The 14728-nt window shown below is 45.0% G+C and overlaps 1 protein-coding gene across 1 annotated transcript in view; it reads left to right on the top strand.

The window, feature by feature from the left end:
- Positions 1-14728, top strand: part of LOC138491567 (allantoinase, mitochondrial-like) — a 2117278-nt gene that overhangs the window by 937760 nt on the left and 1164790 nt on the right. The window lies entirely within an intron of this gene.

The following is a 14728-nucleotide window of genomic DNA, read 5'->3' as shown; positions in this document are numbered from 1 at the left end:
TGATTCTGCCTGCTGATATATGGAAGCAGATTAGGTCAGTGGATGACGAGCTAGAATTAGGCATCACCTGGATTAACATGACACAAGCAGACAGGGATAGGATGGCTGGTGAGCGACCCCCACAGATTATTTTAACATTGCCTATGAAAATTCTCACTAAATTTAAAACGATTGTCCCAGAGAAAAGGATTGTTTGTGACAAACTTACTGCTTGCATGCAAAACAAGTCAGAAGGTGCTACAGAACGTTTTAATAGGTTTGAGGAAGTGTTTTTGGATTTTAGTGGACAAGATCTGTGTACACGACCAGGTAAAAGATTGTCTGTCAACAAGTTTGTGCAAGATTTGTTGCCAGAAATGTGATTATGACGTCTTAAAGCGCATGGCAAGCAAAGTCACAATCTGAGTTTCTACACATGGCTCAGCATTATGATAAGAGAGTGAATGTAGAGAAGGATAAGGTGGAGAAAAAGAAAGGGGAATTGAAAACAAGGGTTTTGCTTCAGCAAGTGGCAAGGGGAGCTAGAGGTGGCTCAGCATTATGATAATAGATTGAATGCAGAGAAGGATATGTGGAGAAAAAGAAAGGGGAATTGAAAACAAGGGTTTTGCTTCAGCAAGTGGCAAGGGGAGCTAGAGGTGGTAACACACAGTTTAGAGGACAATACGCGCCACAGGGCCAGGCCCAATTAGGTCCCCCATCCATTAACCAATGTGCATACTGTAGACAAGAAGGCCATTGGTGTGCTAAATGACCACTTCTCCAGCAGAGATCGAATGGTACCCTATCTAGACGATCGAGGGGACGTCCAGGTCTAGAGGGCCCTGGGAGGAATAATTATTGCGAATAATTCACAATCACAGCTACAGACGCAACCCCAAGAAGGCCAAGGGAACTAGCAATAGAATACAGGTGGCAGGAACATATTTGATAACCCCTCCAATGCATATTACACTGAAGACTTTACATCTGATGATGTACTTTTCCCATAGGACAGCCCAAAACAGGGTCTGGCACCAGTACCTATTCCCATTGACCAGAAAGGGCCCTCTGTAGAGATGAGAATTGGGAATAGGGACCATGTATTTTTAGTAGACAACGGTGTGCATAAATGCGCAATCGACCATCAGCGGGTTCCAGATATACCACTGTCAGGGCAAAGCAATGTTTCCGTAGGGTTCTCATGTACGCCGGTGATTTGCCCGGTTTCAAAGCCGGTGCCCATTACAATAGGTCCCTTCACTGAGCAGTGTCCATTTCTAATGACTAAAAATTGTGGCGAGAATTTGTTAAGGTTGAACTTATTGAAGAAATTGAATGCTGTGATTTATTGTTCTCCGGATGGAGTATATTTGAACATTTCACCACAACAAAATCTGTTTCGCAATTTGTATCTATGCCATTACCAACTGAATTGAGTACAGTCACAGCATGTCTATGGGCTGTGAATGATAATGATGTTGGTATTTTGCAAGTTGAACCTGTCCACATTTCCTTGAAACCAGGCGATACCTTGCCACGTAAACCACAGTATAAAATTTCGGTTGAGGGTGAACAGGCCTTGAAAAGCATTGTCTCCGATTTGGTACATAGAGGCATAATTGAAGAGATTGCAGGGAGTGTGTATAATAGTCCGATTCTTCCGGTATACAAGATAGGGGGAAGTGTGATTGTATTCTGTTTTATTATTGATTTGTGTGCGATTAACAAAATTGTTGCACCTCAAATCCTGATTGTCCCCGATGTCACTACAATTCTGACTATGATTCCAGCTACCGCTACGCACTTTAGTGTTGTAGATTTGAAAAATGCTTTCTTTAGCATTCCAGTGCATGCTGATAGCAGATATCTATTTGCGTTCACATTAGGTGGGCGTTCTTTCACCTTTACACGAGTACCACAAGGCTATACAGAAGGTCCCAGCATCTACAGCAGGGCCCTGAAAGAAAAGTTGGACACGTTAGAACTACCCTCAACATGCACAGTACAGTACATTGATGACTTGCTGAAAGCCGCAGATTCAGAGGACGCTTGCGAGGAGGGCACTGTATTAATATTGACACAGCAGAAAACGCCCATACAGCATCACTTAAGAAATTCCAGTATTGTCGCCAGGAAGTGGCCTATCGGTGTTACCTCCTGTCGAAGGAGGGCAGACGAATGATTCCAGAACGAATTCGGAACATATCTGATATGTCTGTACCAAATACGCAGAAAGAGGTCAGAGCTTTAATTGGCATGGCCTCACATTGTAGATAGTTGATCCCACATTTTTCTTTGATGATTAAGCCTATGTTGTCATTGACGAAGAAGGATATTCCTTTGCCCTTGCCCTGGAACATGGACTGCCAGACAGCATTTGATTCGCTCAAAGCTGCATTGTGTTCAGCTCCAGTTTTGGGCACACCGAATTATGAAAAATGTTTTGTCTTGTAGGTGCATGAAAGGCATGGTTGCGCTTTGGCTGTGTTGTCACAGGACCAGGGGGGGGGAAGAATAGACTGTGGTTATTTCTCCTCCACGCTGGATCCTGTAGCATGGCTTTGCCTTGTTGTTTGAGAGCTGCCGCTGCTGCCGCTGCTGCCGCTGCGTCAGTAAAGCAAAGTGAGGGGATGGTTCTGGGTCACTCTTTAACAGTTATGGTACCTCACTTAGTAGACGTTCTGTTGAATAGAGCGCAGACACAACATCTCACGTTGGCTCGACTAACAAGGTATGGGCTGATTCTCTTTGCTCCACATATCCAAATTTAGAGATGTTGTGCTTTGAATCTGGCTGAAGTGCTACCTTCTCCACAGGAGACAGGAAACTGTGACACTGTATCACATGATTGCCTTTTTGTAACTGAACAAGATACTAAGGCAAGGGTTGACCTCACTGACACACCCTTGAGAGAACCAGATGGAGAGCTACTACTGCCTATGCAATTACCACCTTGACTACTATTGTAGAGAGTAAACAAATCCCATATAACTCAGCCCAAGCCGAAGAAATAATCGCCTTGACTAGAGCCTGTGAAATATCTGAAGGTCTTAGTGTAAACATATTTACCGATAGCCAATACGCATTCAGGGAAGTTCATAACTTTGGACGTCTGTGGGCTGAGAGAAGTTTCTTGACATCACATCGTACGAAGATCCAGCATGGCACTTTGATAGTGCAATTGTAGTCGGCACTCGCACTCCCAACTAAACTAGCAATAATGAAATGCGCCGCATACCAACAAGTAACGGACGACGTGGGAAAAGGAAATGCTTTTGCTGACAGAATTGCTAAACTACAAATGACATACACTCCAAAATGTATATTTTAGATTCAGAAAAATGGGTCACTGACACTTGCGTGATGGAGTAAGGGATTGGTAGCGTAAAGGAAATTCAGATAGAGGCTACTCCCGAAGAAATAAAACAATGGTCAGAGGGTCCCGCGGGATTAGACAATGAGGGTTGTTGGGTTGATCATGCCGAACAAAGATGGATGTTACCCAATGCATATGTTATCACCATAGTCACCATGGCACATGGTCTGATACATATATGTGCGAAAAAGATCTGTGAGCTTCTAGACCCTCTCTGGTATAATGAGAATATCCCAAAGTTTGCTGAACGCCTTGTCCAAAACTGTTTGCAACATTACACTAGAAAGGGAACACCGACACCAAAGGGTAGTTTCGGTCCTCCCTCCATGCCATTTGAAGTGATACACTTTCACTTCATTGAGATGGAGCATTGCCAGAACTACAAATATGTCCTGGTGGTAATCTATGCTTTTAGTAAATGGGTTGAGGCCTACTCACTGAAAGATTGTACAGCTATGTCTATGGCCAAATCTATTTTGAAAGAGTACTTCCCCAGGTTTGGACTGCCAAGAATAATTTGGTCCGACAATGGCCCGCATTTTGTTGCAGCAGTAATACTGCAAATATGCGCAGGCCTGCAAATTGACAAACATTTTCACTCAGCGAGGCATGCTCAGAGTGCCGGACTTGTGGAACGTCACAACAGAATTCTGAAAAATAAGCTAGCAAAGATATGTGCCCACAGCAAATTGAAATGGCCAGATGCCTTGCCCTTAGCCTTACTCTCAATGCGGACAACGGCACAGTCAAGAACGGGGCTCTCCCTGTATGAAATCGTCATGGGGAGACGAGCGAATGCATGGAATGTACGTAGACCTAGGAAACTGAGCGAGATAGAATATCCTCTGTTAGCCGATTACTGTTACCAGTTGACCCAACATTTGCGTTTGATTCATCAGCAGGTACGAGAGGCTCTTCCATCCAAATACAAAGAGCCCGGTCATCGTCTGCGGCCAGGGAACTGGGTCCTCATGAGAAACTTTGATCGAAGAAACTGCCTTGAATCTCGGTGGAAGGGCCCCTTCCAGGTCCTCCTGGCCACGCAGACTGCAGTACGTGTCAAAGACCGAAAGCACTGGATCCATGCCATGCATGTTAAGCAGATCCCGCTTCCTCTGCCCTACGACAAGTGGGACGACAAAGACGTCGATGACTCCATCTCCCAGAATGCATCAGCACTGATCGACACGCAGAATGCCAAGCCTGACTTAAATCTACTTCCTGAGCCTGAAGGGCCAGGGGAGCTTGCAATGCCATCTTTGCTGCCTTCCCCATTTCTTGCATCATCTTCTGCCAGCACTGTCTGAGACAGCAGCATTTTGTTTCCTGACCACTCTCTGCCTGGTGCAACCAGGTACAATCTGCGACCACGTGACAAGAGGAGAGCTACAAATTTGCAGTAGCATTTACCTTCGGCCCACCACTTGAAGGGGGGAGGGGTTAGGGAAAGGGAGCCTATGAAGCCGAGATGAGGCACTGACATGCGCTTTCCCAGTGTTTTTGTGAGGCAGCGGTCTTTGCTCTTTGTGGGGTCAAGCAAGGTCATTGTTCTGACACCTCTGTGCTTTTTCCAAGTTCTTTCTGAATCAACGGATTGGAGGACATTTGTATTACACCAGCCCCCCCCCATTAGTCCTTTGCTGGAAGCTCGAGAGAGGGCAGTGTTGGCAAGGACAGACAAGCTGCCTACAGACAAGAATAGCTCTGCGATCAAGTGCTGCCTACGGATAAACTGAAAAAGCTCGACAGCAAGGCTTTATAACGGATGCTGAGAAACCTTTAGAGAACTATGCTTGTGTTTGGGTCCGCTTGTACCGGCAATGCTGATGACCAATTTGATGAAGTTATACAGATACAGATGAAACAATGGTCCTTGGAGGCCAAATGTGTATCGATCTCAATATTCACATGTATTGCAATAAGTTTGATAATCTTGTTATGGTATTTAGAGCACTTACATCTGCTTGATGCTAAGTTACCGACTATGAGCACTACTACAATGATTACCCCACATGTCCTTCCTCATACTCTCCATCCTCTGGATGTTAAATATAGAGGGGGTTATGACAACAACACCATCTTGCTGATAATGAATGCTACACATGCCATCCTGAACAAAACCGACTGCTGGGTATGTTCACATCTGCCACACCATGGGGAAAGGGGGCTGGGTTGTACATACATCCTCTCCCTCTGACTACTGCCTGTTATGTCTCTCTTAGGGCGCTATTTTTTGGAAGATGGAATGATAGTGCTACAGGGAACTTGGATGGAACATACATTAATGATTTTGAGAGACTTGAATTAACACCACTGGGTTATTCGATATTTGCAGATAAAAGCAAACCAAACATTGCATCCACCAGATCTGTCGATAGGGTTTCCAGACTCTATCAATCTATGATCACTTTGAAGATGGCTCCAGTGGGCAACAGGGATGCCATACCACCCTCCTAAACAATTAACCATAGCCCATACTCTGTTCCATTTTGTATGCGAAAAAATGGCACTCGCCAAATGGGTACATTTGATAGGTGAGCAAATACTGCTGTCTTAAGGCATGAAGACAGACCATTGTAAATAGGGGGTCCTGTTTATTTTGTATGCGGGGATGAAGCATACCCATGGTCACCCAGGGATTGGGGAGGTACCTGCTACTTGAGGATACTCTTGCCAGGAGAATATCTTGCAATGACACCTGAAATTTCAAAACCACGCCCAGGCGACAGGTAGATGGTGATACAACCTGGGAAATTTTTAGGGATGTGGTGAAATATTTTGTACCCTTCGGGGGACAGGTAATCAACTCATACAACATTAGAAAATTAGCTAGAGTCTTGGAGAAAACAATTAATGAAACAACAGACATAGTGTATATTATGACATTGGAGCAAAAAGCAATCCGATTGGTGGCTCTTCAAAATAGGATGGTGCTTGACGTTCCTAGCAGAACGTGGAGGTGTACATAAATTAGTGGGATCCGCGTGCTGTATTTTCATACCTGACTGCTCCCCACAATATGCAAAGCGATAAAAAGATTGCATCTACTAAGAACAGAAATGCATGTCCCCAAGGGAGATTGGAACATTGGTGGCTGGTTCTGGGACATGTTAAGATCCTGGGGGTGGAAGATATTCTCATTCCTGGCCATAATACTCAGTATCGTAGTATTCTGTTGTTGCTGCGTGCAGTATCTACCCGCCATTTGCACCATGATAGGGGAAAGCTGTGGGCAGGCTGTCACAAAAATCAAGCTGAAACCCGAACTGTCCAAAATCACCAACAATGCAATAGTAGCACAAGATGCCATGATTAAAGAATTCAAGTCCATTGACATTTTTCGATGGGAATGATTCTGGTTGTTCTGACGATAACAGCTCAGACAACTGGTCTGAGGAAGATGCAGTTTTTGGGTGATTCTCTTGGCTTAGGCCAAAAGGAGGCTTTGTAGAAACATAAATGCAACTATGCCGTCTGATTATGTATTGGCCTAAGCACACTCTTATCACTTTCACATCATGAAACAATGTCGCAACATGTGAACCTGAAACCATTGCTTGAGAAGCCATTTTGTGTAAGGAGGCCATTTAGAGTTTTTGTTCTGCTCTCTGCTCATCGCATATATATATTCTGGTTTTCAGTTTGAGCACAGTAACCGACCGCTGATTGAACTTTGAGTTGCTTACATAGCTTGGAATGCCAGGCTGCCACATGAATTGTTTTGTCATAATGAAAGAACTTTGAAGCTGTACATAAGCACGAGTAATCAGCAAACCCAGGTGCCGTCCTGTCTAGTTAGGCCATTATAGCAGGCAGCTAGAAAGAATTATACATGGCTGTATGTGCTCCTCCACGGGAGTTGTTATTCAGTTCTGCTTCAGGACAGTCTGACCTTAGCACAGAAAGATAACATTATCTGGTAAAGCAAGGAATGCCACCTCGTTATAGGGAACATGATATGTCTTTCTCCGACCAGATGCACCCAGTTCTCAGATAGTAAATTGTCTTGGCACTGGCGACAAGAATGTATATGGTGTCTTATTGTAATGAATTATGCAGTAACCCCTTGAACCATAGCCTGATGATGTCTGAACAAAGGGGGCCGGGCAATACCTTCTAATGCTGTGAAGTTTGCTACATATGTGTGTGTTTTACTGATGCTCACTCTCTCTCACCTCACGGTGTCCGCCTTATACATAGTGGGGCGCTGAGATCCATTTCATCAAATGCTGTTATTGAATAAATATATTTGACTTCGAATCCTCGTGACTGGCGTGTCATTAGTATATGGTTGGATGCCTGCATTCCAGTCTTTGATCCATCATTACAGCAGTGCTAAAGTGCGGCAGGGTAAAAGTGTAGTTGGGCAGTTGGATTCTGTTCTTGTTGTTCCCAGTGGACATGTTTGATTGCAACACTATTTGCTAAGAGAATCCTTTTAAGACCAGCACAGTGTCATGATGCCTACCCCCAGGGACCCAGACCAAGTCCAGCAACCCCGGGAGCAGGCATCAAGTTACCCCAAGCAAGCTCAACAACCCCCGCTAGGGGCTATTTGGGGGCAGTCCTGGCACCTATGGTGCCAGGCTCATATGGAGAGTCAGTCCTGGCTCCATAGGCACCAGGCTCATAGATTAAAACTTACCTGATGCAGACCATGCTGCAAACTTACCTGATGCAGACCATGCTGCAAGAGCTCCAAGCCAAACAAGGCTTGGAAGGGACTATTTTAGCTAGGGACTATTTTTTTACTCGGGTGGGGCTGGGGAGGAATACTTACCTGGGACTACTTTGGAGGGCTATTTAAACCACACCCGAAGAGCAGCACACGCTTCGCATTATTCTGCATCCAGCAGTGTAACGCTCACCGTGCCTGCAAGTCTGCATCCAGTCTTCTGCCGCGCCCGCCTCGAGTTTGGAGCTCCTAGAAAAAGGGAGAAAGAAGGAGAAAAGGTTAGAACAAGAGCAATACCTTTGATCCTTACCTGAATTCCCGATCCATCGCGCCTTTGAGCTGGAAGAAAGAAGTTATTTTATGTGTGTCACCTCACCTGCTGCAGCGCCTCGCTGAACTCACCGGCCTTCGCAGCATCTTCACATTTCACCGCATCCTCCTGCATGTTCCCGCCGCACTCCGGCACCTAAGGAGAAGACAAGAACAGCAAGGTGAGCCAAGGGAATACACAGAGGAATACCCCCCATAGACTTACCTGATTTTACCACCGGGGGTACTATTCTTCTTCACGGGTCGGCGCAGCTTCCACTGCATTCTAGCCGAACCCCGACCCCTAAGGGGAAACAAAAGGACAGCAAGGTAAAACAAGGGACTAACAAGGGGAACCCTCCTCACCACAAAAGACTTACCTGATTTTACCGCCAGAGGCATTATTCCCCGAGACTTCATACTTTCTCTCAGCGCCTGAATAAGGGAGAAAGCAACAGGTTACATATGGACATTATTTTATCGAACTGTGTTGGATAATACAAATCCTTACCAGAACATTACCGGTTGCCACGAGGAACTATTCAGTAGGGTCAAGCTGCAACCTGCAAGGAATCGGACAAGAGTGAAAGTCAGGCATTTGAACTCTTACGAACTACATACTTACGGCGTCTTGCCGGGAATATCAGAGTCAATATTGTCCTGGAACTCACCAATTCCTTCGAGCCAGTGAATCAACTGGTTATCTACGCGCCCCTGCGCTCAATGCAGGATGGAGAGCTCATCTTTTCAAATCATCAGGTGAGACTATAATAGGGGACATCCAAGGTGATCAGTGGGGAGAACCGCGGGGTGGGGGGATTTATGCTCAACTCCACGGGTGGTTAATTCACTTTCTCCATTTGCAGAAGAATATTCCTACGGTCCAAGCAAACGAAGCTAGATGGGCCAGTCCAGTCTGTCATCTCGGCCCTACGCGTCACATTGGTGGAGACCGCAGCAGTCCAGTCCAGATCGACGCCTCAGTGGGAGCCAGGTGAGCGTAACACACAGTACTGGTGAAGTAAGGCAGCAGACAGAGTGCAGTTGGGCACTTGAATTTTGTGCTTGCTGTTCCCAGAGTATGTCTTTAATTGCAACACTATTAGTTAAGAGAAACTTTTTAAACCAGAGACCAGTTTGGCAGTGCTGAAGTGCGGCAGTTAAGAAGTGCAGTTGAGCACTTGGATTGTGTGCTTGTTGTTCCCAGACAACTTGTTTGATTGCAACACTATTTGCTAAGAGAACCATTTTAAATCAGAGTGGATTCTGTACTTATTGTTCCACAAGTTGTATTTATCCTTTTAAAACACAGACCAGCATGGCAGCACTGAAGTGCTGAAGGAAGAAAGTGCAGTTGTTTGAGTCCAACAGTATTTGCTTAGACAACGCTTTAAAAACCAGAGACCAGCACATCAGTGCTGAAGTGTGGCAGTGAGAAAGTGCAGTTCAGCACTTGGATTGTGTGCTTGTTGTTCCTGAAGGACATGTTTGATTGCAATGCTATTTGCTAGGAGAACCCTTTTAAAGCAGAAACCAGTGCAGGAGCGCTGAAGTGCTGAGGGAAGAAAGTGCAGTTGGGCACATGGATTCTGTGCTTGTTGTTCCTGGAGGACGACTTTGATTGCAGCACTATTTGCTAGGAGAACCCTTTTAAACCAGAGACCAGCACAGCAGCGCTGAGGTTCGGCAGCGAGAAGTGCATTTGGGCACTTGGATTCTGTGCTTGTTGGGCCCAGAGGATGTGTTTGATTGCAGCACTATTTGCTAAGAGAACCCTTTTAAACCAGAGACCAGTGCAACAGCGCTGAAGTGTAGTGGGAAGAAAGTGCAGTTGGTCACTTGGTTTCTGTGGTTGTTGTTCACTGAGAATGTGTCTGATTACAACACTGTTTGCTCAGAAAACCCTTTTAAGCCAGAGACCAGCATGGCAGTGCTGAAGTGCGTCAGCGACAAGTGCAGTTGGGCACTTGTATTCTGTGCATGTTGTTCCACCAGGACATGCCTGATTGCAACACTACTTGCGAGGAGAACTCTTTTAAATCAGAGACAAGTGAGGCAGCGCTAAAGTGCGGCAGCAAGAAACTGAAGTTGGGTACATTGATTCTCTGACTGTTGTTCCCAGAGGACATGTTGTTTGCAACACTATTGCTAAAAGAACCATTTTAAACCAGAGACAAGCACAGTAGCGGTGAAGTACAGCAGCGACAAAGTGTAGTTGTGCACTTGAATTCTGTGCTTTTTGTTCCTGGAGGACATGTTTGATTGCAACAGAATTTGCTAAGTGCACCCTTTTAAACCAGAGACCAGAGCGTCAGTGCTGAAGTGTGGAAGTGAGAAAGTGTAGTTGGGCACTTGGATTGTGTGATTTTGTTCCCGGAGAACAAGCTTCATTGCAACACTGTTTGCTAAGAGAACCCTTTTAAACCAGAGACCAGCACAGCATCGCTGAAGTATGTTGGGAAGAAAGTGCAGTGGGGCACTTGGTTTCTGTGCATGTTGTTCCCATAGGACGTGTTTGATTGTCACACTATTTGCTAAGCATGCCCTTTTAAAGCAGATACCAGCATGGCAGCGTAAAAGTACGGCAGCAAGAAGTGCAATTGTGTACTTGGATTCTGTATTTGTTGTTCTTAGAGGACATGCTTGATTTCACCACTATTTGCTGGGAGATCCCTTATAAATCAGAGATCAGTGAAGCAGCGCTTAATTGTAGCTGCGAGAAAGTACCGTTGGGCACTTGGATTCTGTGCTTGTTGTTCCCAGAGGATGTGTTTGATTACAGCCATTTTTGCTAGGGTAATTATTTTAAACCAGAGACCAGTACAGAAGCACTGAAGTGCGGCAGCGAGAAAGTGCAGTTAGGTCCACGGATTCTGTACTTGTTGTTCCCAGAGGGCATGTTTGATTGCAACACTATTTGCTAGCATAACGCTTTTAAATCAGAGATCAGTGTGGCAGCGCTAAATTGCAGCAGCAAGAAAGTGCAGTTGGGCACTTGGATTCTGTGCTTGTTGTTCCCAGAGAATGTGTTTGATTACATCAATTATTGCTAGGTAATTATTTTAAACCAGAGACCAGTACAGCAGCACTGAAGTGCAGCAACGAGAAAGTGCAGTTGGGTGCATGGATTCTGTGCTTGTAGTTCCCAAAGGACGTGTTTGATTGCAACACTATTTGCTAGGAGAACCCATTTAACCCAAAGACCAGCGCAGAATCGCTGTAGTACTGCAGTGTGAAAGTGCATATGGGTGTTTGGATTCTGTACTTGTTGTTCCTGGAGGATGTGTTTGATTGCAACACTATTTGCTAGGAGAACCCTTTTAACCCAAAGACCAGCGCAGAATCGTTGACGTACTGCAGTGTGCTAGTGCATTTGGGTGTTTGGATTCTGTACTTGTTCCTGGAGGATGTGTTTGATTGCAAAACTATTTGCTAGGGTAATTCCTTTAAACCAGAGAACACTACAGCAGCAGTGAAGTGCTACAGCAAGAAAGGGCAGTGGGCACATGGATTCTGTGCTTGTTGTTCCCGAAGTATGTGTTTGACTGCAACATTATTTGCTAGGAGAACCCTTTGAACACAGAGACCAAGTGGCAAAACTGAAGTGCGGCAGTGTGAAAGTGCAGTTCGGTATTTGGATTCTGTACTTGTTGTTCCCAGACAATGTGTTTGATTGCAACACTATTTGCTAAGAAAGCTCTTTTAAACCATATACCAGCATGGCAGTGCTCAAATGCAGGGCCAGGAAGTACAGTTGGGCAATTGGATTCTGTGCTTGTTGTTCCCAGAGGACGTCCTTGATTTTAACACTATTTGCTGGGAGAACCCATTCAAATCAGGGACCATTGCAGCAGCGGTAAAGTGCAGCAGTGAGAAAGTGATGTTGGGCACTTGGAGTGCTAGTTGTTCCAAGAGGATGTTTGTGATTGCAACGCTATTTGCTAAGAGAACCCTTTTGAACCAGAGATCAGCCCAGCAGAAGTGAAGTACAGCAGAGACAAAGTGCAGTTCGGCACTTGAATTCTGTGCTTGTTGTTCCTGGAGGACATGCTTGATTGCAACACTATTTGATAAGAGAACCATTTTAAACCAGAAACTACCGTGGCAGCCGTGAAGTGCAACAGTGTGAAAGTACAGTTGGGTATATGGATTCTGTATGTGTTGTTCAAGGAGAATGTGTTTTATTGCAGCACTATTTGCTAAGAAACCCCTTTTAAACCAGAGACCAGCAGCCGTGAAGTGCGACAGTGTGAAAGTGCAGTTGGGCACTTGGTTTCTGTGCAGGCTGTTCCCAGAGGATGTGTTTGATTGTCACACTATTTGCTAAGAGAGCCTTTTCAAACAAGGTACCAGCATGGAAGCACTCAAGTGTAGCAGCGAGAAGTGCAGTTGGGCACTTGGATTCTGTGCTTGTTGTTCCCAGAGGACATGCTCGATTGCAACACTTTTTGCTAGGATAACCTTTTTAAATCAGAGACCAGTGTAACAGTGCTAAAGTGCGGCAGCGAGAAAGTGCAGTTGGGCACATGGATTCTGTGCTTGTTGTTCTGGGAGGATGTGTTTGATTGCAACACTATTTGATGGGAGAACCCTTTTACACCAGTGACCAGCTCGGCATCGCTGAAGTGCGGCAGCATGAACATGCAGTTCGGTATTTAGATTCTGTACTTGTTTTTTCCCAGAGAATGTGTTTGATTGTCACACTATTTGCTAAGAGAACCATTTAAAACCAGATACCAGCATGGCAAAGCTCAAGTGCATCAGCAACACAGTGCAGTTGGGCACTTGGATTTTGTGCTTGTTGTTCCCAGAGGATGTGCCTTATTGTCTATTTGGTAGGATCACCCTTTTAAATCAGAGACCATTACAGCAGCGCTAAAGTGCGGCAGTGTAAAAGTGCAGTTGGGCAGTTGTATTCTGTGCTTGGTATTCCCAGAGGACTTTTTTATTGCAACACTATTTGTTAAGAGAATCTTTTTAAACCAGAAACCAGTTCGGCAGTGCTGAAGTGTGGCAGTTAGGAAGTGCAGTTGAGCACTTGGATTGTGTGCTTGTTGTTCACAGAGGACTTGGTTGATTGCAGCACTATTTGCTAAGTGAACCATTTTAAACCAGATTGCAGCATGACAGCATGGAAGTGCAGCAGTGAGAAGCGCAGCTGGGCACTTGGATTCTGTGGTTGTTCCCAGAGGACGTGTTTGATTGCAACACTAGTTGCTAGGAGGACCATTTTAAACCAGAGTGGATTCTGTACTTATTGTTCCACAAGATGTATTTGTCCAATTAATACACAGACCAGCATGGCAGCACTGAAGTGCTGATGGAAGAAGTGCAGTTGATTGATTCCAACAGTATTTGCTTAGACAACCCTTTTAAACCAGATACCAGCACGTCAGTGCTGAAATGTGGCAGTAAGAAAGTGCAGTTCAGCACTTGGATTGTGTGCTTGTTGTTCCTGAAGGACATGTTTGATTGCAAAACTATTAGTGTGGAGGCAAGAAAGTGCTGTTGGGCACTTGAATTATGTGCTTGTTCCCGCAGGATGTGTTTGATTGCAACACTATGTGCTAAAAGAACCCTTTTAAACCAGAGACCAGCATGGCAACGCTGAAGTTCGGAAGTGAGAGGTGCATTTGGGCACTTTGATTCTGTGCTTGTTGCAACAGTGTGAAAGTGCAGTTGGTTATTTAGAATCTGTGCTTGTTGTTCCCATAGAATGTATTTGATTGCAACGCTATTTGCTAAGAAAACCCTTTTAAACCAGAGACCAGCATGTCAGCACTGAAGTGCCACAGGAAGAAAGTGCAGTTGGGCAATTGGTTTCTATGCATGTCAATCCAGAAGGACGTGTTTGATTGCCACACTATTTGCTAAGAGAAACCTTTAAAATCAGAGAGCAGTGCAGCAGCACTAAAATGCAGCAGCGAGAAAGTGAAGTTGGGCACTTGGATTCCGTGCTTGTAGTTCCGAGAGGACATGTTTGATTGCAACGCTATTTGCTAAAAGAACCCTTTTAAACCAGAGACAGCACAGCAGTGATAAAGTATGGCAGTGACAAATTGCAGTTGGGCACTTGAATTTTGTGCTTGTTGTTCCTGTGTGATGTGTTTGATTGTCACAGTATTTGCTAAGAGAAACCTTTAAAATCATAGACCAGTGCAGCAGCACTAAAATACAGCAGCAAGAAAGTGAAGTTGGGCACTTGGATTCCATGCTTGTTTTTCCCAGAGAACATGTTTGATTGCAACGCTATTTACTAGAAGAACCCTTTTAAAACAGAAACCAGTGCAGCAGTGGTGAAGTGCAACAGTGTGAAAGTGCAGTTGGGTGTTTGGATTCTGTACTTTTTGTTCCTGCTGTGCGTGTTTGCCTACAACACTATTTGC

The sequence above is a fragment of the Ambystoma mexicanum genome, chromosome 10 (assembly GCF_040938575.1).
Source record: "Ambystoma mexicanum isolate Mex_15411 chromosome 10, UKY_AmexF1_1, whole genome shotgun sequence".
NCBI classification, from domain to species: domain Eukaryota; kingdom Metazoa; phylum Chordata; class Amphibia; order Caudata; family Ambystomatidae; genus Ambystoma; species Ambystoma mexicanum.
The sequence above is the reverse complement of the archived record's forward strand: the minus strand, read 5'-3'. Positions and strand labels throughout refer to the sequence as shown.